Source organism: Hemiscyllium ocellatum, chromosome 9, assembly GCF_020745735.1.
Source record: "Hemiscyllium ocellatum isolate sHemOce1 chromosome 9, sHemOce1.pat.X.cur, whole genome shotgun sequence".
Classification (NCBI taxonomy): domain Eukaryota; kingdom Metazoa; phylum Chordata; class Chondrichthyes; order Orectolobiformes; family Hemiscylliidae; genus Hemiscyllium; species Hemiscyllium ocellatum.
This window is the reverse complement of record NC_083409.1, coordinates 80,523,975-80,547,716: the sequence shown is the minus strand read 5'-3', so window position 1 is coordinate 80,547,716 and position 23,742 is coordinate 80,523,975.

Sequence of the window (23,742 nt, the reverse complement as noted above, 5' to 3'; positions counted from 1 at the left end):
AATATGCTCTTCAAAAGAAGGTATACATTCAAGAAAATGCTTGTACAATATGCACTTACTTGCTCGGCATGTTTGTACAACTATAAGAAGTTTTCTAATGCTGCAAACTGGTTAATATGTCAGGCCAGACGGGATCCTGTCAAACCACACTGCATGTGTAGATATAAACTGCTAATTAGTGATTCACAACACACAACTCTGGACACACCCTGACTCACTGGGATGACAGGTCTGCAACCCTTGATAACGCTTCCAATAACTGCGTGATCCTATGCATATGTCATCAAAGAAACAGGAAAGGTTGTTACTTCAAATAATAACTGAGAGAAATGAAGGATAGTCTATCTTGGATTCAACAACAGTATACCTTATTCTCTCAGTGTTTTGATGCAGCTTTAGTTTTAGGATTTTGCAGCAGAGAGAGATATTTCTGAGCCGTTCACATATCTTGTAATTTTTTTCAGTTTTAAATTAACATTCCCATGACAAACTATAGGCAATGTCTTAAATGCAAGTCTCATTATACATAAGGGTGCAGGAGCCCTGAGTTATATCACAGTGTATTAAAAATATAAAGGGCGAATCCCCTCAGGCATTCTACCGCTCAGTTTTTTCACAGAAATGCGGTTCCACAAAACTTCCTCCTAAAGACACAGTTGTGTCGTAAGAATGGAGGAAATGCAAAAGAGTACCGAAGCCTGTTAGTGATATAAATCAACTTTCAGAAGCTATATCCTAGCAACATGAAGGGCAATGGCAAGCCAGGTTTATGTTTTACTAAGTGATTTGATTCTGAGAGGCATATAACTATTTGCAGTTTTGTAAAGTAATTAATTACGTAAATTAGCATAATCAGTAATTTGGCAATAGAATATTATGGATATGCATGATCCTACAAAGCAAGGAGGAAGACTCAAAGAATCGGAAGTAGGCAGGCGTGAAGGATTTTCCATTAGGAGTGTAATTTTGTCCGTCAAAATTGAAAATGATTGAAGCAAAATCCTCTGCTGCATTCATGTGTTCTTCAACCAGGTGGTAGTTGTAACGTCTTTTAATCCTTGGCAACACAGGATCATGGATTGACCTCACAAGTCCTAACAACTTTTCTAACTGGCTTTGTTATGAGGTTACGTTGCTAATTGGAATAGAGTCATAGAGATGTACTGGAATCTTTCTGTAGATTTCTTGCTGTGGTTTCATTGTTGTCAAGAAATATGTGACAAACAAAAATGTAGAAGTGGTGAAAAATGTCGAAAGATAAAACTAACATAGTCATTTACAATTTCATTATTCATTTTAACATTGGCATCATGACTTGTATAAAATTAACCTGAATATATATAAAATTATTAGTTCTGTCTATTTAAATGATAATCAAAATGAATTTTGATGTACATATCAACAACTTGACCAACCAAATAGTATATTCCAGAATTGCCCTGACAAATATATCACATACACTTAGAATTTATTGCCTATTTTGTTATACAACACTGATCATTTGATCACAAGCAATAACTTTCGTGGGGGATTTTCAGATAGACAATCCTGAGATAGTAGCCAATCAAAAGCAAAAATGTAAGAGAGCCCTGTCTTCCTTTGAGTCACCATTACGTTGGTGACAATATAAAAGGAGTCTAAACAGCTATTAGAAAGGAAGAATGATCATTCTAGTGATCATAAAGCATCATAATTTATAAATATGAGATTCATAGAGATGTACCACATGGAAACAGATCCTTCGGTCCAACCGTCCATGCCGACCAGATATCCCAATCCAATCTAGTCCCACCTGCCAGCACCCAGCCCATATTCTTCCAAACCCTTCCTATTCATATACCCATCCAAATACCTCTTAAATGTTGCAATTATCCTAGCCTCCACCACTTCCTCTGGGCAGAAGTGAAGTCGGAGCGCAGAGACGGTTGGGAAGGTGAGTGACTGTTATTTAAGTAGGTGTGTTCTAGTAAAAGCTTTTTTAGGTGTGTGAAAGGAAAAAAATGGTTAAGACTAAAATTGGGCCCTTGAAGACAGAAACAGGTGAATATATTATGGGGAACAAAGAAATGGCAGAAGAGTTGAATTGGTACTTCAGATCTGTGTTCACTGGGGAAGACACAAGCAATCTCCCAGAGGTAACAGTGGCTGAAGGACCTGAACTGATGGGAATTTATATTTGCCAGGAAATGGTGTTGGAGAGACTGTTAGGTCTGAAGATTGATAAGTCCCTGGGACCTGATGGTCTACATCCCAGGGTACTGAAGGAAGTGGCTCTAGAAACCGTGGTTGCATTGGTGATCATTTTCCAATGTTCGATAGATTCAGGATCAGTTCCTGCGGATTGGAGGGTGGCTAATTTTGTCCCACTTTTTAAGAAAGGAGTGAGAGAGAAAGCAGGGAATTATAGACCAGTTAGATGACCTCAGTGATGGGAAAGATGCTGGAGTCAATTATAAATGATGAAATTACGACACATCTGGATAGCAGTAACAGGATAGGTCAGAGTCAATAAGGATTTATGAAGGGGAAATCATGCTTGATTAATCTTCTGGAATTTTTTGAGGATGGAACTCTGAAGATGGACAAGGAAGATCCAGAGGATGTAGTTTACCTGGACTTTTAGAAAGCCTTTGATAAAGTCCCACATAGGAGGTTAGTGAGCAAAATTAGGGTGCATGGTATTGGGGGCAAAGTACTGATTTGGACTGAAAATTGGTTGGCTGACAGGAAACAAAGAGTAGCAATAAATGGCTCCCTTTCGGATTGGCAGGCGGTGACCAGTGGGGTACCACAGGGATCAGTGCTGGGACCACAGCTTTTTACAATATACATTAATGATAGAGATGATTGTGATATAGATGAAAGTAATATTAGCAAATTTGCTGATGATACAAAGCTGAGTGGTAGGGTAAAATGTGAGGAGGATGTTAGGAGATTACAGGGTGACCTGGACAGGCTAGGTGAGTGGACAGATGCATGGCAGATGCAATTTAATGTGGATAAATGTGTGCTTATCCACTTTGGTGGCAAGAACAGGAAGGTAGATTACTACCTAAATGGAGTCAAGTTACCCAATTTGACCAATTCCAACACCGCACAGCCCAGATGGCCTCCTTCTTCAAGGACCGCAGATTCCCCCCCAGACGTGATCGACGATGCCCTCCACCGCATCTCCTCCACTTCCCGCTCCTCCGCCCTTGAGCCCCGCTCCTCCAAACGCCACCAAGACAGAACCCCACTGGTTCTCACCTACCACCCCACCAACCTCCGCATACAACGTATCATCCGCCGCCATTTCCGCCACCTCCAAACGGACCCCACCACCAAGGATATATTTCCCTCCCCTCCCCTATCAGCGTTCCGCAAGGACCACTCCCTTCGTGACTCCCTCGTCAGATCCACACCCCCCACCAACCCAACCTCCACCCCCGGCACCTTCCCCTGCAACCGCAGGAAATGTAAAACTTGTGCCCACACCTCCACACTCACTTCCCTCCAAGGCCCCAAGGGATCCTTCCATATCCGCCACAAGTTCACCTGTACCTCCACACACATCATCTATTGCATCCGCTGCACCCGATGTGGCCTCCTCTATATTGGTGAGACAGGCCGCTTACTTGCGGAACGCTTCAGAGAACACCTCCGGGCCGCCCGAACCGACCAACCCAATCACCCCGTGGCTCAACACTTTAACTCTCCCTCCCACTCCACCGAGGACATGCAGGTCCTTGGACTCCTCCACCGGCAGAACACAACAACACGACGGCTGGAGGAGGAGCGCCTCATCTTCCGCCTGGGAACCCTCCAACCACAAGGTATGAATTCAGATTTCTCCAGTTTCCTCATTTCCCCTCCCCCCACCTTGTCTCAGTCGGTTCCCTCAACTCAGCACCGCCCTCCTAACCTGCAATCCTCCTCCTGACCTCTCCGCCCCCACCCCACTCCGGCCTATCACCCTCACCTTGACCTCCTTCCACCTATCCCACCTCCATCGCCCCTCCCCCTAGTCCCTCCTCCCTACCTTTTATCTTAGCCTGCTTGGCTCTCTCTCTTATTCCTGATGAAGGGCTTATGCTCGAAACGTCGAATTCTCTATTCCTGAGATGCTGCCTGGCCTGCTGTGCTTTGACCAGCAACACATTTGCAGCTGTGATCTCCAGCATCTGCAGACCTCATTTTTTACACTAGGTAAAGGGGTAGTACAACGAGATCTAGGTGTTCTTGTACATCAGTCAATGAAAGCAAGCATGCAGGTACAGCAGGCAGTGAAGAAAGCTAATAGCATGCTGGCCTTCATAACAAGAGGAGTTGAGTATAGAAGCAAAGAGATTCTTCTGCAGCTGTACAGGGCCCTGGTGAGACCGCACCTGGAATATTGTGCACAGTTTTGGTCTCCAAATTTGAGTAAAAACATTCGGGCTATTGAAGGAATGCAGCGTAGGTTCACTAAGTCAATTCACGGAATGGTGGGACTATCTTACGCTGAAAGATTGGAGCGACTGGACTTGTATACCCTTGAGTTTAGAAGACTGAGAGGAGATCTGATTGAGACATATAAGATTATTAAAGGATTGGACACTCTGGAGGTAGGAAGCATGTTTCCGCTGATGGGTAAGTCCCGAACAAGAGGACACAGTTTAAAAATAAGGGTTAGGCCATTTAGAACAGAGTTGAGGAGAAACTTCTTCACCCAGAGAGTGGTGAGTGTGCGGTATGCTCTGCTCCACAAGACTGTGGAGGCCAAGTCTCTGGATATTTTCAAAAAAGAGATGGATAGACTTCTTAAGGATAGTGGAACCAAGGGTTATGGGGATAAGGCAGGAACAGGATACTGATTAAGGATGATCAGCCATGATCATAATGAATGGTGGTGCTGGCTCAAAGGGCAGAATGGCCTAGTCCTGCACCTATTGTTTATTGTCTAATTGCCAATGAAATTATCTTGAATAATAAGTATGCCATAACTTGCTATAAGTTTTGATATAAATTCTGTGTCTTATGGTCTTATGCTCCACCATTAACTGGTGAAGGAGCAGCGCTCTGAAAGCTAGTGCTTCCAAATAAACCTGTTGGTCTATAACCTGGTGTTGTGTGATTTTTAACTTTGTCCAACACCGGCTTCTTTACAACTGTCAATTCCAAGAGCCTGTAACTATGCACTTCAATAAACAGAAGAAAACTTAATGGTACCTTCCATTTCTAGGAAATTAAGCAAAATAAAAACATTGTTAAGCCACTATATTCCCTCAGATAGAAGCTCAGAAGTATACACCAGGCAAGACAACACAAAATAACTTTGCTGCTACAAGTCCTTCAAGTAACATTCATTCCTGAAAATTTTCAACTACTCAGACAGATATTTGGACCGAACATTTTTTAGCATGAACCTTACATTCAACAAGCTCATCATTCAATGGCTTGAGTGCCAGGACAGATATGCCCCATTACACTTTGTGTATCAATCTTCTAACAATTCAGAGAATTATGAACTGACCTTTGCTAATTAAATAAAGTAAATATTTAAATATCCATGGGAAACCTGACCACCTTCTGCCTGTTGTTATTGCAAATTCTTTCAGCTTCCACTTTACAAGTGAATCAGACCATCACAAAGCCATTTAGATCTGTATGGAACCTCAGATAATTAGCAGCTGATAGGTTAAGTGCCTTCATATCACCTTATTTAGTGCTAATGGCTTAGCACCATACAAGCTCATACTAAAAGACACAAAGACAATAGTTGTCAGTGTATTTGCAAGATATAATTTGTTTGTTTAAAACTAGAAACAGTGAATGTGTTTTGCCAAGCTTGCTGGAGCAATTAACTCTCATTCTGGTAGAAGCTAACGTCAAAGAACCTTTGCTGCTCCTGCAGGTATTTGTTGTAACACACTGAATCGAGAGGCCACAATGATAAGTCTCTTTTGTTTATTTTTATAAAGGTATTTCCACAGAGTAAACTCATGCTAGCCAACATTATTAGTTTACATTGGGGCCTCAGGTGATAGAGTAATGATATTAATCATAGCAATGCTCATTTGCATACTTATTATTCAAGATAATTTCATTGGCAGTTGTTTATTTCCTGCACTAGGTCTATTTTGTCCTTTTAAGAGAAGGAACATTCTTTAGTAACCCAGCAGCTCTGTGGTTACAGTTTGGCTTTCCCAAAAGGTGGTGTTGGGTTCAAATCCCAGGATTGCTTGTCATTCATGTGATAGCATTCCTGCTAAATGAATGTTTTCAATCAGTGGATAAAGCAAGTTAGTTTGCTTGGAAGGTGACAATTTTTAATGTTATTTTTGAAGTATTCAAAATGATCATAAAGTTTCCTTTTAGACTTTACATTAGAGGTGTTTACATTTTTTCCTCCTTGTGCTTTACCTTTTACCATTTCTTTGTTGACTGCAGAATAATTCAGTAAAAGGTGAGGTCTGCAGATGCTGGAGATCAGAGCTGAAAATGTGTTGCTGGTTAAAGCGCAGCAGGTCAGGCAGCATCCAAGGAACAGGAAATTTGACGTTTTGGGTAAAAGCCCTTCATCAGGAACACAGGATTCCTGATGAAGGGCTTTTGCCCAAAACGTCGAATTTCCTGTTCTTTGGATGCTGCCTGACCTGCTGCGCTTTAACCAGCAACACATTTTCAGTGCAGAATAATTCAGGCAACAGTATCCAAGTGGCAGTGGTCATTTTATGCCATGCTCCCCTGCCCATTCTTCATGTGTAGTTTAGTCAAAGAAGAGCTGATTTTTGCAAGAAATTATTAATTTTTGAGGAGGAAGGAGTTTCTCCACATCCTCCCTATGATTTTATACAAAATTCATTACTTAGGTCATGCTGCTGGTATTTTTGCTTCAATTGTTTGTTATCTATTACTGAATCTCTGTAGAAGCTCTATGTCAAAGACTGACTCTACCTGTTTTCCATCAGTTGGAAGAATTAACATGTGAACATGGTTTTGAGATATACCAATTTACGTGCTAAACATAGTGACAAATCATTGACAGTGTGAGAAAACACCAACTGCTCTAAGCACTTTGCTCAGAGGACAAAGGCTGTCCTTGTACCTCATTCCTCAAAGAAAAATTGTTCTTGTGCTTACTTCCTCAAAGGACAAAGCACAAAAGATGAGGTTCTCCAGATTTTCTTTCCATAGATGGTGACAACTTGGGGAGAACAATTTAGTCATTCCCTCTCATATAAAGCAGTGACATAACCTGGATTTCTCTTGGAAAATTGTCTGCTTTGTCCTTGGCTTGTTTCAGAAGTAAAGGAAAATATCAAACTCAGTTCCCATTTTATTTTGTAGAGGTTTACTCATATTTAATCTTGCTACTGGACAGCAACCATTCATTTCGTATTTACACCTCCTCTAAGCATAACTTTGTTCCTTTATTGTCCCTTTTCCACTCTCTTTGACCAGGCATCACGAATTAGATTAGATTACTTACAGTGTGGAAACAGGCCCTTCGGCCCAACATGTCCACACCGACCTGCTAAAGCGCAACCCACCCTTACCTCTACCCCTACATTTACCCCTTACCTAACACTACGGGCAATTTAGCATGGCCAATTCACCTGACCCGCACATCTTTGTGATGTGGGAGGAAACCGGAGCACCCGGAGGAAACCCACGCAGACACAGGGAGAACGTGCAAATTGCACACAGTCAGTCGCCTGAGGCGGGAATTGAACCTGGGTCTCTGGCGCTGTGAGGCAGCAGTGCTAACCACTGTGCCACCGTGCCGCCCAACTGTGCCACCGTGCCGCCCATCTTTACTGCTTGCCACACTCTTTATACCCAATCTTCATTTGTAGAGTCATAGAGCCATTGAGATGTACAGCATGGAAACAGACCCTTCGGTCCCACTCAACCATGCCGACCAGATATCCCAACCAAATCTAGTCACACATCCCAGCACCCGGCCCATATCCCTCCAAACCTTTCCTATTCATATACCCATCCAGATGCCTTTTAAATGTTGCAATTGTACTAGCCTCCACCAAATCCTCTGGCAGCTCATTCCATACATGTACCACCCTCTGTGTGAAAAAGTTGCCCCTTAGGTCTCTTTTATATCTTTCCCCTCTCACCCTAAACCTATGCCCTCTAGTTCTGGACTCCCTAACCCCAGGGAAAAGACTTTGTCTATTTATCCTATCCATGTGCCTCATGACTTTATAAGCCTCTATAAGGTCACCCCTCAGTCTCCGATGCGCTAGGGAAAACTGGCCTATTCAACCTCTCCCCATAGCTCAAATCCTCCAAATCTGGCAATATCCTTGTAAATCTTTTCTGAACCCTTTCAAGTTTCACAGCATCTTTCCGATAGGAAGGAGACCAGAATTGCATGCAATATTCCGACAGTGGCCTAACCAATGTCCTGTACAGCCGCAACATGACCTCCCAATTCCTGTATTCAATACTCTGACTAAGAAAGGAAAGCATACTAAACGCCTTCTTCACTATCCTATCTATCTGCAACTCTACTTTCAAGGAGCTATGAACCTGCACACTCTTGCAGGTCTCTTTGATCAGCAACACTCCCTAGGACCTTACAATTAAGTGTATAAGTCCTGCTAAGATTTGCTTTCCCAAAATGCAGCACCTCACATTTATCTAAATTAAACTCCATCTGCCACTTCTCAGTCCATTGGCCCATCTGATCAAGATCCTGTTGTGATCTGACGTAAACTTCTTCGCTGTCCACTACACCTCCAATTTTGGTGTCATCTGCAAACTTACTAACTATACCTCTTATGTCACATCGAAATCATTTATATAAATGATTAAATGTAGTGGACCCAGCACCAGACCTTGTGGTACTCCACAGGTCACAGGTCTTCAGTCTGAAAAACAACCCTCCACCACCACTCTCTGTCTTCTATCTTTGAGCCAGTTCTGTATCCAAATGGCGAGTTCTCACTGTATTCCATGAGATCTAACCTTGCTAATCAGTCTCCCATAGGGAATCTTGTCGAATGCCTTACTGAAATCCATACAGATCACATCTACCATTCTGCCCTCATCAATCCTCTTTGTTACTTCTTCAAAAAACTCAAGCAAGTTTGTGAGACATGATTTCCCACGCACAAAGCCATGTCGACTACCCTGATCAGTCCTTGTCTTTCCAAATACGTGTACATCCTGGCCCTCAGGATTCCCTCCAACACTTTGAGGCAAGTATGTTTGCAACATTTAAAAGGCATCTTGATGAGTATATGAATAAGAAGGGTTTGGAGGAATATGGGCCGGGTGCTGGCAGGTGGAACTAGATTGGGTTGGGATATCTGGTCGGCATGGACGAGTGGGACCGAAGGGTCTGCTTCCATGCTGTACATCTCTATGAATCTATGACCTTGCCCACCAGTGACGTCAGGCTCACTGGACTATAGTTCCCTGGCTTGTCCCTGCCAACTTTCTTAAACAGTGGCATCACATTCGCCAACCTCCAGTCTTCCGGCACCTCACCTGTGACTATTGATGATACAAATATCTCAGCAAGAGGCCCAGCAATCACTTCCCTAGCTTCTTACAGAATTGTAGTGTAAACCTGATCAGGTCCTGGTGATTTATCCACTTTTATGTGTTTCAAGCCATCCAGCACTTCCTCCTCTGGAATATGGACATTTTTCAAGATGTCACCATCCATTTCCCTACATTCAATATCTTCCATATCCTTTTCCACAGTAAATACTGATGCAAAATACTCATTTGCTATTGCCCCCATCTCCTGTGGCTCCACACAAAGGCCGCCTTGCTGATTTTTGAGGGGCCCTATTCTCTCCCTAGTTACTCTTTTGTCCTTAATGTATTTGTAAAAACCATTTGGATTTTCCTTAACTCTATTTGCCAAAGATATCTCATGTCCCCTTTTTGCCCTCCTGATTCTTCCCTTAAGTATACGCCTATTGCCTTTTACCTGACATACGTTTCCTTCTTTTTAATCAAACTCTCAATTTCTTTAGTCATCCAGCATTCCCTATACCTACCAGCCTTTCTGTTCACCCTCACAGACATATACATTCTCTGGACTCTTGTTATCTCATTTCTGAAGGCTTCCCATTTTCCAGCCGTCCCTTTACCTGCAAACATCTGCCCCCAGTCAGCTTTCGAAAGTTCTTGCCAAGTACCGTCAAAATTGGCCTTCCTCCAAATTAGAACTTCAATTTCTCCCAACTTTGTTAAAACCTATTCCATTCTTCCAGTCCTGATGAAAGGTCATCACTTCTGAAATGCCAAATCTATTTCTTTTTCCACAGATACTGCCTGACCTACTGAGTATTTTCTGTTTTTTCTTGTCACATTATAAGAATTGGCAATATACTGCTTATTTTTCCCCCTAATCAAATGATCAGAGATGTTGTTACACTGCTCTGGAGTAAGTGGGGATTTAGCTCAGAGGTAGGGACATGACATCACACTGTTTAAATTCATCAAGCATTTGCAGCCGAAATGTTATGATTGGCTGGCAACTATACATGTGACATCAGCTGTAGGTGTACTGAGGATGTCCTGTTGAGACTTTCTTACTCATAAAGTATTGGCTAAACCTTTCATTCAATTTCAAGGCCCTTCATTATCTCTCCCCTCTTAATAGCACTAACAACTTCCAAACACACATACACAATCTCTGCCCTCACCACCACCCACCCCCAAAACACACATACTCCACCCCCCAAAAATAAGATATCTGCACTCTACCAGTTTGAGCCTTTCAAGCATCTCTGATTTTAGGCAGCCAAATCTTCAACTGCCTCGGCCCCAACCACCTCTCTGCCTCTCTCAACTCTTTTTTTAAGATACTTCTTATAAGCTCTCCTTGACCAAGCTTTTGATGACTAGCGATGATATTCCCTTCAGTAGCTCAGTGCCAAATTAAAGATTGCTTTTGTGAAATACCTTAGATGAAAGGTACCATATAAATGTAATTATTGGTTAATGTTAGGAAAGATACAAAGGAACACAGTATCACAGCAGTGGAATGGATGATGGAAGAGGACTTGCCATCTGAGGTAGTTTGGGCTGAGGTTAGAAATAGGAAAGGTGAGGTCACCCTGTTAGGTGTTTTCTACAGGCCTCCTAATAGTCCTAGAGAAGTAGAGGATAATATTGCGAGGATGATTCAGGAAAAGAGTGAAGGTAGCAGGGTGGTTGTTATGGGGGACTTTAACTTCCCAGATATTGACTGGGAGAGCTATAGCTCGAGTTCATTAGATGGGTCGGTGTTTGTACAATGTGTGCAGGAGGGTTTCCTGACACAATATGTCGACAGGCCAACAAGAGGGGAGGCTATATTGGATTTGGTTCTAGGTAATGAACCAGGCCAGGTGTTAGACTTGGAGGTAGGTGAGCACTTCGGGGACAGTGACCACAACTCGGTGACTTTTACTTTAGTGATGGAGAGGGATAATCGTGTGCCGCAGGGCAAGAGCTATAGCTGGGGGCAGGGAAATTATGATGCAGTGAGGCAGGACTTAGGATGTGTGGATTGGAAAAACAGGCTTCAAGAGAAGAACACTAATGAGATGTGGGGAGTGTTCAAGGAGCAGCTACTGCGTGTCCTCGATAGGTATGTACCAGTCAGGCATGGTGTAAAGGGCCTTGTGAGGCAGCCGTGGTTTAGTAAGGAATTGGAGTCCCTTGTGAAAGGGAAGAAGGCGGCATATGTAAAGATGAGGCGTGAAGGTTCAGTAGGGGCGATAGAGAGTTATAAGGTAGCCAGGAAGGAGCTAAAGAGGGAGCTAAGAGAGGCGAGAAGGGGACATGAAAAGTCTTTAGCTGGTAGGATTAGGGAAAACCCAAAGGCTTTCTATAGGTATGTCAAGAATAAAAGGATGACTAGGGTAGGTATCGGTCCAGTCAAGGATAGTAGTGGGAAGTTGTGTGTGGAGGCGGAGGAGATTGGAGAGACATTAAATCAGTACTTTTCATCAGTATTCACTCAGGAACAGGACACTGTTGCTGATGTGAATATGGAATCACAAATAATTAGAATGGATGCCCTGGAAATATGCAGGGAAGAGGTTTTGGGAATATTGGAAAGGATGAATATAGATAAGTCTCCTGGGCCTGATGGCATTTACCCCAGGATCCTATGGGAAGCTAGGGAGGAGATAGCAGAGCCATTGGCCTGGATTTTTATGTCGTCGTTGTCAACAGGAATAGTACCAGAGGACTGGAGGATAGCGAATGTGGTCCCATTGTTCAAGAAAGGGAGTAGGGATAGCCCTAGCAACTATAGGCCAGTGAGTCTGACTTCAGTGGTGGGCAAAGTCTTAGAGAGAATGGTAAGGGATAAGATTTATGAACATCTGGGTAGGAATAACGTGATCAGGGATAGCCAGCATGGTTTTGTGAAGGGCAGGTCGTGCCTCACAAACCTTATTGAGTTCTTTGAGAAGGTGACCAAGGAAGTGGACGAGGGTAAAGCAGTAGATGTTGTGTATATGGATTTTAGTAAGGCGTTCGATAAGGTTCCCCATGGTAGGCTAATGCTAAAACTTCGGAGGTATGGCATTGAGGATACATTAGAGGTTTGGATTAGGAATTGGCTGGCTGGAAGGAGACAGAGGGTAGTAGTTGATGGATTATGTTCATCTTGGAGCGCAGTTACTAGCGGTGTACCACAAGGATCTGTTTTGGGACCATTGCTTTTTGTTATCTTTATAAATGATCTAGAGGAAGGACTTGAAAGCTGGGTAAGCAAGTTTGCGGATGACACAAAAGTCGGTGGAGTTGTGGATAGTGAGGAAGGAAGTGGTAGGTTACAGCGGGATATAGATAAGTTGCAGAGCTGGGCGGAAATGTGGCAAATGGAATTCAATGTAGCTAAGTGCGAAGTCGTTCACTTTGGTAGGAATAACAAGATGATGGATTACTGGGCTAATGGTAGGCTACTTGGTAGTGTGGATGAGCAGAGGGATCTTGGTGTCCATGTACACAGATCTCTGAAAGTTGCCACCCAGGTAAATAGTGCTGTGAGGAAGGCATATGGTGTACTGGGCTTTATTGGCAGAGGAATTGAGTTCCGGAGTCCTGAGGTCATGTTGCAGTTGTATAAGACTCTGGTGCGGCCTCATCTGGAGTATTGTGTGCAGTTTTGGTCGCCATACTATAGGAAGGATGTGGAAGCTTTAGAACGAGTGCAGAGGAGGTTTACCAGGATGTTGCCTGGAATGGTAGGAAAATCTTATGAGGAAAGGCTGAGGCACTTGGGGCTGTTCTCATTGGAGAAGAGAAGGTTTAGGGGAGATCTGATAGAAGTGTATAAGATGATTAGGGGTTTAGATAGGGTAGATACTAAGAACCTTTTACCGCTAATGGAGTCAGGTGTTACTAGGGGACATAGCTTTAAATTAAGGGGTGGTAGGTATAGGACAGATGTTAGGGGTAGATTCTTCACACAGCGGGTTGTGAGTTCATGGAATGCCCTGCCCGTATCAGTGGTGAACTCTCCTTCTTTATGGTCATTTAAGCGGGCATTGGATAGGCATTTGGAAGTTATTGGGCTAGTATAGGTTAGGTAGGATTCGGTCGGCGCAACATCGAGGGCCGAAGGGCCTGTACTGCGCTGTATCCTTCTATGTTCTATGTTCTATGAACAAATATAATCAAAGCACCTACAACATGGATTTGTTTGGTTTTCCTTGAGTGGACTGGGTGACATGGTGGTACGGTGGTTGGCACTGCTGCCTCACAGCACCAGAGACCTGGGTTCAATTCCTGCCTCAGGCGACTGACTGTGTGGAGTTTGCATATTCTCCCCGTGTTAGGTGAATTGGCCACGCTAAATTGCCCATAGTGTTAGATGAAGGGATAAATGTAAAGGAATGGGTCTGGGTGGGTTACTCTTCGGAGGGTCGGTGTGGACTTGTTGGGCCGAAGGGCCTGTTTCCACACTGGAAGCAATCTAATCTAAAAAACAATTGTGGATGGTAATATTTGTGGGTTTTAAGCTCACATTTGTTGCCAACATGGCAGGTTGCACAATTATCTGGGAATGGCCTTTCAATGGGTTTGGAAGGCTGGCAGCCCCACTGCAGAAATGGGCACTGCCATTACAGGATGGGGACTGAGGGCACTACTATCCTGAAGTACTTACTGAAGAGACTGACACTTGTTTAAATTAAAATAGACACTTAATTAGCTAATTCAACATACCCGCAGATGCTGGGCAGGTAGCTCATGGAGTCATAGAGTCACAGTGATGTACAGCATGAAAACAGACCCTTTGGTCCAACTCGTCCATGCTGACAGATATCCTAACCTAATCTAGTCCCATTAGCCAGCCCTTGGCCCATATCCCTCCAAAGCCTTTCTATTCATATATCCATCCAGATGCCTTTTAAATGCTGTAATTGTACTAACCTCCACCACTTCCTCTGGCAGCTTATTCCATACATGCACAACCCTCTGTGTGAAAAAGCTGCCCCTTAGGTCCCTTTTATATGTTTCTCCTTTCACCCTAAACCTATGTCCTCAAGTTCTGGACTCCCCCACCCCTGGGAATAGACTTTGTCTATTTATAAAATTGGAGGTGTAGTGGACAGTGAAGAGGGTTACCTCAGATTACAACAGGATATGGACCAGATGGGCCAATGGGTTGAGAAGTGGCAGGTGGAGTGTAATCCAGAGAAATATGAGGTGCTGCATTTTGGGAAAGCAAATCTTAGCAGGACTTATACACTTAATGGTAAGGTCCTAGGGAGTGTTGCTGAACAAAGAGACCTTGGAGTGCAGGTTCATAGCTCCTTGAAAATGGAGTCGCAGGTAGATAGAATAGTGAAGAAGGCATTTGGTATGCTTTCCTTTATTGGTCAGAGTATTGAGTACAGGAGTTGGGAGGTCATGTTGCAGCTGTACAGGACATTGGTTAGGCCACTGTTGGAATATTGCATGCAATTCCGGTCTCCTTCCTATCGGAAAGATGTTGTGAAACTTGAAAGAGTTCAGAAAAGATTTACAAGGATGTTGCCAGGGTTGGAGGATTTGAGCTACAGGGAGAGGGTGAACAGGCTGGGGCTGTTTTCCCTGGAGTGTCGGAGGCTGAGGGGTAACCTTATAGAGGTTTACAAAATTATGAGGGGCATGGATAGGACAAATAGAGAAAGTCTTTTCCCTGGGGTCGGGGAGTCCAGAACTAGAGGGGATAGGTTTAGGGTGAGAGGGGAAAGATATAAAAGAGACCTAAGGAGCAACATTTTCACACAGAGGGTGGTACGTGTATGTCATGAGCTGCCAGAGGAAGTGGTGGAGGCTGGTACAATTGTATCATTTAAGAGGCATTCGGATGGGTATATGAATGGGAAGGGATATGGGCCTGCTGGCAGGTAGGACTAGGCATGGACGGGTTGCACCGAAGGGTCTGTTTCCATGCTGTACATCTCTATGACTCTATGACTCTAAGAGTAATTTATTGAGAATAATTGCTGGATAAGAATTCAGCACAGAACATGACTACCACCAGTGGGGACAAATTTCCACATAAGAGCAAAATGCACAAGGGCTTACAAATTGGTTACTGAATCAATTGTTGGTATCTTGCAATACCTTTAAACATTAATCTGATGCCTGGAAGAGATGTCTAAACTTGCCCCTCCAGCAGCACTTTTTATATCTGTTAGAGAGAGTTTTGTTGCCTTCAGATCTGCTGCTGGACAGCATTACTTAAGATAGATAACAGCGGCTCTGACCTCATCCTCATTTCTTTCAGGTGACTACAGCATTTGCAGCAACTCTTCTCAGAACTGTTAAAACTTTGCAGATAGAAAAAAATATAAGAACATCACAGAAATGGAAAATAGATGGCTGCATTTGTAAATCAATAGGACTAATACTTGAACAAAAGGGGTGGTACCGTGGCTTAGTGGATAGCACTGTTGCCTCGCAGCACCAGGGACCCGGGTTTGATTCCAGCCTCAGGCGACTGGCTGCGTGGAGTTCGCACATTCTCCCCGTGTCTGTGTGGGTTTCCTCCGGGTGCTCCGGTTTCCTCTCACAGTCTACAGATGTGCGGGTTAGGTGAATTGGTCATGCTAAATTGATAGGTGCATTAGTAGGGAGTAGGATGGATCTGGGTGGGTAACTTTTCGAAGGGTTGGGCTGAAGGGCCTGTTTCTGCACTGCGGGGAATCTAATCTAATCTAAAAAGTTTAAAAAGGAAAGTACTGGGGATCCTTGAATTCTGAAGCTAATGTCAAGAATGCTGGAAAAATCGAGCTGGTCTGACAGCATCTGTGGAATGAGAAAGAGTTAATGTTTCAAGTCGAGTATGACTCTTCCTCAGAACAAAAAGATGTTGTTTTTATAACTTTGAGAGGTGGAGGAGGAGCAAGAGAGCAAATGCAAAAGACAAAAAAAGGTTGTTAATAGTGAGAAAGAAAATAAAGAGCTGTAAAAAGGGTGCAAGGAACAACCATGAGTCTACTAAAATGCTTGTAAGTTTAGGACCCCTCACTACCACTGTCAAAAGATGCAAAATCTGAGCTAAAGCCTAAGGATTTATTTAAACTGTTCTCGGGTTTTTCTCAGTAAAATAGGGAGGCGGCTTGGATTAATAAATTCTTGTAGGGAATTCTCTGTAAACTACCATTTATTCAAAGCATTTATTAATTTAGACATGAGCCTGCATGTATTTGTTTGTAGATCATTGTTTAATCATATACACCAATGCAAATTCTCTTCTCTCACGTTGGATGAAGCAAAACATGCTGGCTTGTTGAGAAAAAAATGTTGAGGTGAGAGAGGTTACTGTGCAGTTTGATATACATCCATTGCTACAAAAACAAAATAATACAAATCCTGAAAATCTAAAGAACGGGAAATGGTGGAAACATTCAACAGATTAAGCCTTTTGAAGGAAGAAAAATTAAATTTTAGTCAATGAAAGACAGAGAAAATGGGAGTCCTTTTTTGATCTAAAGTTGTTGAATTCAATGTTAAAGACAGCAGCAGCTGGTAATGGTTCCTATACTATCACTTCTGAACATGTTATATCCTTGAATATTAAGTGCCCATTTCTCATGACTTTTAAGGGTTGCTTCCGTTATTGGCCTTACTTCATGTTTCCACACGAGTGTTTGTGCTTGTAGCTCACCAGCCTTATTCACCACACATGCTTCTTAGAACATAGAACATAGAACAATACAGCACAGAACAGGCCCTTCGGCCCACGACGTTGTGCCGAACATCTATCCTAGATTAAGCACCCATCCATGTACCTATCCAATTGCCGCTTAAAGGTCGCCAATGATTCTGACTCTACCACTCCCACGGGCAGCGCATGCCATGCCCCCACCACACTCTGGGTAAAGAACCCAACCCTGACATCTCCCCTATACCTTAAATTTATGTCCCCTCGTAACACTCTGTTGTACCCGGGGAAAAAGTTTCCGACTGTCTACTCTATCTATTCCTCTGATCATCTTATAAACCTTTATCAAGTCACCCCTCATCCTTCGCCGTTCCAACGAGATAAGGCCGAGAACTCTCAACCTATCCTCGTATGACCTATTCTCCATTCCAGGCAACATCCTGGTAAATCTTCTCTGCACCCTCTCCAAAGCTTCCACATCTTTCCTAAAGTGAGGCGACCAGAACTGCACACAGTACTCCAAATGTGGCCTAACCAAAGTCCTGTACAGCTGCAACATCACTTCACAACTCTTGAATTCAATCCCTCTGCTAATGAACGCTAATACACCATAGGCCTTCTTACAAGCTCTATCCACCTGAGTGGCAACTTTCAAAGATCTATGTACATAGACCCCAAGATCCCTCTGTTCCTCCACCTGACTAAGAACCCTACCGTTAACCCCGTATTCCGCATTCTTATTTGTTCTTCCAAAATGGACAACCTCACTCTTGGCAGGGTTGAACTCCATCTGCCACTCCTCAGCCCAGCTTTGCATCATATCTAAGTCCCTTTGCAGCCGACAACAGCCCTCCTCACTGTCCACAACTCCACCAATCTCCGTATCATCTGCAAATTTACTGACCCACCCTTTGACTCCCTCATCCAAGTCATTAATAAAAATTACAAACAGCAGAGGACCCAGAACTGATCCCTGCGGAACTCCACTTGTAACTGGGCTCCAGACTGAATATTTACCATCTACCACCACTTGCTGACTTCGACCGGTTAGCCAGTTTTCTATCCAATTGGCCAAATTTCCCTCTATCCCATGCCTCCTGACTTTCCGCATAAGCCTACCATAGGGAACCTTATCAAATGCCTTACTAAAATCCATGTACACTACATCCACTGCTCTACCCTCATCCACATGCTTGGTCACCTCCTCAAAGAATTCAATAAGACTTGTAAGGCAAGACCTACCCTTCACAAATCCGTGCTGGCAGTCCCTAATCAAGCAGTGTCTTTCCAGATACTCATAAATCCTATCCCTCAGTACCCTTTCCATTACTTTGCCTACCACAGAAGAAAGACTAACTAGCCTGTAATTCCTGGGGTTATCCCTATTCCCTTTTTTGAACAGGGGCACAACATTCGCTACTCTCCAGTACCACCCCCGTTGACAGTGAAGACGAAAAGATCATTGCCAATGGTACTGCAATTTCCTCTCTTGCTTCCCACATAATCCTAGGATATATCCCGTCAGGTCCGGGGGACTTGTCTATCCTCAAGTTGCTCAAAATGTCCAACACATCTTCCTTCCTAACAAGTATCTCTTCTAGCTTACCAGTCCGTTTCACACTCTCCTCTTCAACAATACGGTCCCTCTCGTTCGTAAATACTGAAGAAAAGTACTCATTCAAGACCTCTCCTATCTCTTCCAACTCAATACACAATCTCCCACTACTGTCCTTGATCGGACCTACCCTCGTTCTCGTCATTCTCATGTTTCTCACGTACGCATAAAATGCCTTGGGGTTAACCTTGATCCTATCCGCCAAGGATTTTTCATGCCCTCTCTTAGCTCTCCTAATCCCTTTTTTCAGGTCCCTTCTGGCTATCCTGTATCCCTCCACTGCCCTGTCCGAACCCTGTTTCCTCAACCTTATGTAAGCCTCCTTCTTCCTCTTTACTAGACATTCAACCTCCCTCGTCAACCAAGGCTCCCTCACACGACCATTTCTTTCCTGCCTGATAGGTACATACATATCATGGACACGTCGTATCTGCTCTTTGATAAAGTTCCACATTTCCACCACATCCTTCCCTGACAGCCTATGCTCCCAACTTATGCTCCTCAAATCCTGTCTTACAGCATCGTAATTTCCCTTCCCCCAGTTGTAAAATCTACCCTGTTGTGCGCACCTATCTCTCTCCATAACCAAGGTGAAAGTCACAGAATTGTGGTCACCATCACCAAAATGTTCACCCACTAACAGGCCCATCACTTGTCCCGGTTCATTGCCGAGTACCAAATCCAATATGGCCTCCCCTCTGGTTGGGCAATCTATATACTGAGTTAGAAAAGCTTCCTGGACACACTGCACAAACACCGCCCCGTCCAATCTACTTGACTAAAGAGCTTCCAATCAATATTTGGGAAGTTGAAGTCGCCCATGACTACGACCCTGTGGCTTCTGCACCTTTCCAAAATCTGTTTCCCAATTTGTTTCTCCACATCTCTTCTGCTATTGGGGGGCCTATAGTAAACACCCAACAAGGTGACTGCATCTTTCCTATTTCTGACTTCAGCCCATACTACCTCCAAAGGCAGATCCCTCTCAAACTTCCTTTCTGCAGCCGTTATACCATTTCTAATTAGCAATGCCACCCCCCTCCTTTTTTACCACCCTCCCTAATCTTACTGAAACATCTGTAACCAGGAACCTCCAACAACCATTCCTGTCCCTCATCTATCCACAATTCCATGATGGCCACAACATCGTAGTCCCAGGTACCGATCCACGCCTTGAGTTCACCCACCTTATTTCTGATACTCCTTGCGTTGAAGTATGCACACTTGAGCCCATCTCTGCGTCCGCAAGTATTCCCTGTCAGTGCTACCTTCTCCACAGCCTCCCTACATTCTTGGACATCCTGACAAACAGCTAGCTTACCTGCTGGACTACAAGTCCGGATCCCATCCCCCTGCCAAATTAGTTTAAACCCCCCCCTCCGAAGAGTGCTAGCAAACCTACCCCCCAGGATATTGGTGCCCTTCTGGTTCAGGTGCAACCCGTCCTGTTTGTACAGGTCCCACCTTCCCCAGAATGCAGTCCAATTGTCCAAATACCTGAAGCCCTCCCTCCTACACCATCCTTGCAGCCACGTGTTCAACTGCACTCTCTCCCTATTCCTTGCCTCACTGTCACGTGGCACCGGCAACAACCCAGAGATGACGACTCTGTCTGTCCTAGCATTTAGCTTCCAGCCTAACTCCCTGATCTCTTGAATGACCTCCCCACCCCTCTTCCTACCTATGTCGTTGGTGTCAATGTGTACCACGACTTCTGGCTGCACACCCTCCTCCTTAAGGATTCTGAAGACACGGTCCGAGACATCACGGACCCTGGCACCCGGGAGGCAACAAACCATCCGAGAGTCTCGCCCATGTCCACAGAACCGCCTGTCCGTCCATCTAACTAGAGAGTCTCCTATAACTAGCGCTCTCCTCCTCTCCCCTTTTCCCTTCTGAGTCTCAGAGCCAGACCTCACGCCACAGACCCTGTCACTGCAGCTTGCACCTGCAAGGCTGTCCCCCCCAACAGTTTCCAAAGCTGTATGCCTATTGTTTAGGGGAACGACCACAGGGGAACCCTGCATTGCTTGCTTCTTCCCCTTCCCACCTCTAACTGTTACCCAGCTACCTCTGTTCTCCGGTGTAACTATGTCCCTGTAGCTTCTATCAATCACCCTCTCAGCCTCTCGAATAATCCTCAGTTCATCCAACTCCAGTTCCAGTTCCCTAACTCGTTCGGTGAGGAGCAGGATCTGACTGCATTTCCTGCAGACGAAGTCGGCAGGAGTATCGGTGGTCACCCCTACCTCAAACATCCTGCAGGAGGAACATTCCACTGCCTGCGCTGCCATGACTGTACACTTTGTCTCCAAAACAAGAACACTGAGTCAATAACACTGAGTCGCTTACCTGTGGACTTTAAAGTTAGGTTAGAGGAGGAGGATGGGAGGGAGGCCCTTCTTCATCCAATGTTTGCCTGTAATGCTTCATAATTTAATCCTATTCACTCATCTCTCATTTGGTACTGCTCAACACTTTGCCTCTATGCACCTTATTTTGTTTTGCTACTTCTATGTGCTGGTGCCTGTGCCTCTGTCAATATAATTTAACCCTCTTCATCAATATTATTAGTGAACTTTTTTTTAAAGGCATTGTTCCCAGTAAAGGTGCAGTCTTTTCCATTTGAGGTACCTCCTGCCCTAGAATTTGTCCCAATTTCCAATAATCCCACGCCCTCCCTTCTACTCCATGAGTCAAGCTAGGAATATAGCCTCCCTGTGTGGGCTTTTGTGATGCAATGATGGTGTCCTTACCTCCTGAGCCAAGATAACCCGGGTTGAATTTCTACCTTCTCCAGTGGTATGTAACTATATCTCTGAACAGATTGATTAGAAATATCCATATCGTCATCCTATCTTCTAGCTTGGCACTGGGAGTAATCCAGAAATTAGTATCTTGGTTTAGATTAGACTGGTGCTGGAAATGCACAGCAGTTCAGGCAGCATCCGAGGAGCAGGAAAATCGACGTTTCGGGCAAAAGCCCTGCATCAGGAATCCTGATGAAGGACTTTTGCCCAAAACGTCAATTTTCCTGCTCCTTGGATGCTGCCTGAAGTGCTATGCTTTTCCAGCACCACTCTAATCTAGAATCTGGTTTCCAGCATCTACAGTCCTTGTTTTTACCCAGAAATTGCTATGTTCAAAGTCTTACTTTTTAACTACATTGATACCACAACTTTTCCTTGCAGAATATCCTGCAACCCATCCATCATGTCCTTTTGCTACCAGGGAAGCAATACACGAAGCAGGACTCACAGTGACAGCTACAGAAATGCCTGTTGGTCCCCTTGACTTTAGAATCACCTATAATAATTGCATTGCTACTGTTTGATATTCCTTCTCTGCAGCCCTATACCTGCTGGTGCAATGGTCTAGAATGCATTATTTCAGGATAGCACTACTTGCAGCTGTCTCCAACACTGGATACCTCTTTGAGAATAGCACATGCCCTATAAGATAGAGATAATTCTTACCTCTTACTACTTTTCTGGAGGGTTACCCACCTGCTATCCTGAACTCTCACTGCTAACTCCTAGAACATCCCATCCGAAAACCACTCCTTCTCCCTGCTGCTCTGCAATGACACAGGCTGTTTCTTGAGCTCATCAGCCCTGAGCTCAAACAGCATCATTTGGATACACTTCCAATACACATTGAAGACACATGAAGTGTCCGGACATCTCACAGAAATTGCAGCAAGATTCCAGCTTCTCATTCATAATGTAAAACATCTGCCTGCCCTCTTTAAAAAAACCAAGTTATTTTGTTGAATGTATTAATTTGAGTTTATAAACTCCAGGCTTGTTTATGATTGTATCATTATTCACATACTGTTACCCTAATGATAAATGAAATTCATGATTTTCCACCTCCAAGTTTGAATAACTGCACTAGTTCAGACTGACAAAAGAGAAAAATACTTACCAAACAACTACTTACCTTGTGAGGCCAAGCTTTGATTCTTTTTTGAATGCTGTAATTTAACTCTTTACACTGCCACCACACTGGGTACATTGGCATCGTCCTGCTCTTTACGTTGCCACCATCTCTGCTTTCACCTTCAAACATCCACTACTCAGTGATCCTTCTCTTTACACTGCCATTGCCTTGCATTCTGCCTCTTCACTCCGCCACCCTCTTTGTTTCCATTACTTACATCACCACCGTTGTGTGCTCCTCCTCTTAGCACTGTCATTGATCTGCATTCTTACTCTTTACTCTGCCACTAGCCTGTGTTCATCCTTTTTACATAGCCCCTTCAGCCAGATATACCAGGTTCATATTACTAGTGTCTTGCTGTGCCATTTAGCACAGGTCCAAAGGCAGGAAGCTTGTCCCAGTTGTCAACATGCCTCAGTCTGGTTAAGCCTTCACTCAGAGGATCCTGCACATTGGCCTCCAATACCATCCAGGCCCTTTTCGGGGTTGTCAGAGACAGGGTGGTCTGCTCATAAAGATTGAGGTGTCAAGAGACAGATAGTGTGCCATCTGTTCTGCTTCTTTCTTCACTGTTCTGGGCTTTATTTGCTTCTGGAATGAGATAAGCAGGTATTACAGAAGTTGAAAGTGAGTGGTACATCTATTCCTGCTGCTACAATTGATGAAGTATCCCAAGTGAGGGAGTATGCAATGCAGAGGGCATTTGGGGTTAGTCGTGATGTAGTAGGTTGGAGTTGATGATAGCGAATGGAGAAGGTGAGGGGCATGAATATGGTGAATAGCCGAGATCTTTTTTCCCCCAGGATTGGGGTGTCCAAAACTAGAGAGCTTAGGTTTAAGGTGAAAGGCGAAAGATTTAAAGGGACCTGAGGGGTAACATTTTCACATAGAGATGGTATGTGTATGGAACAAGCTACTACAGGATGTGATGGAGAGGGGTACAATTACCACATTTAAAAGGCATCTGGATGAGCACCTGAATAGGAAGGATTTAGAGCGATATAGGGCAAATGCTGGCAAATGGGACGAAATCAGTTTAGGAATATCTGGTCAGTATGGATGAGTTGGTCTACTTCTGAGCTGTATA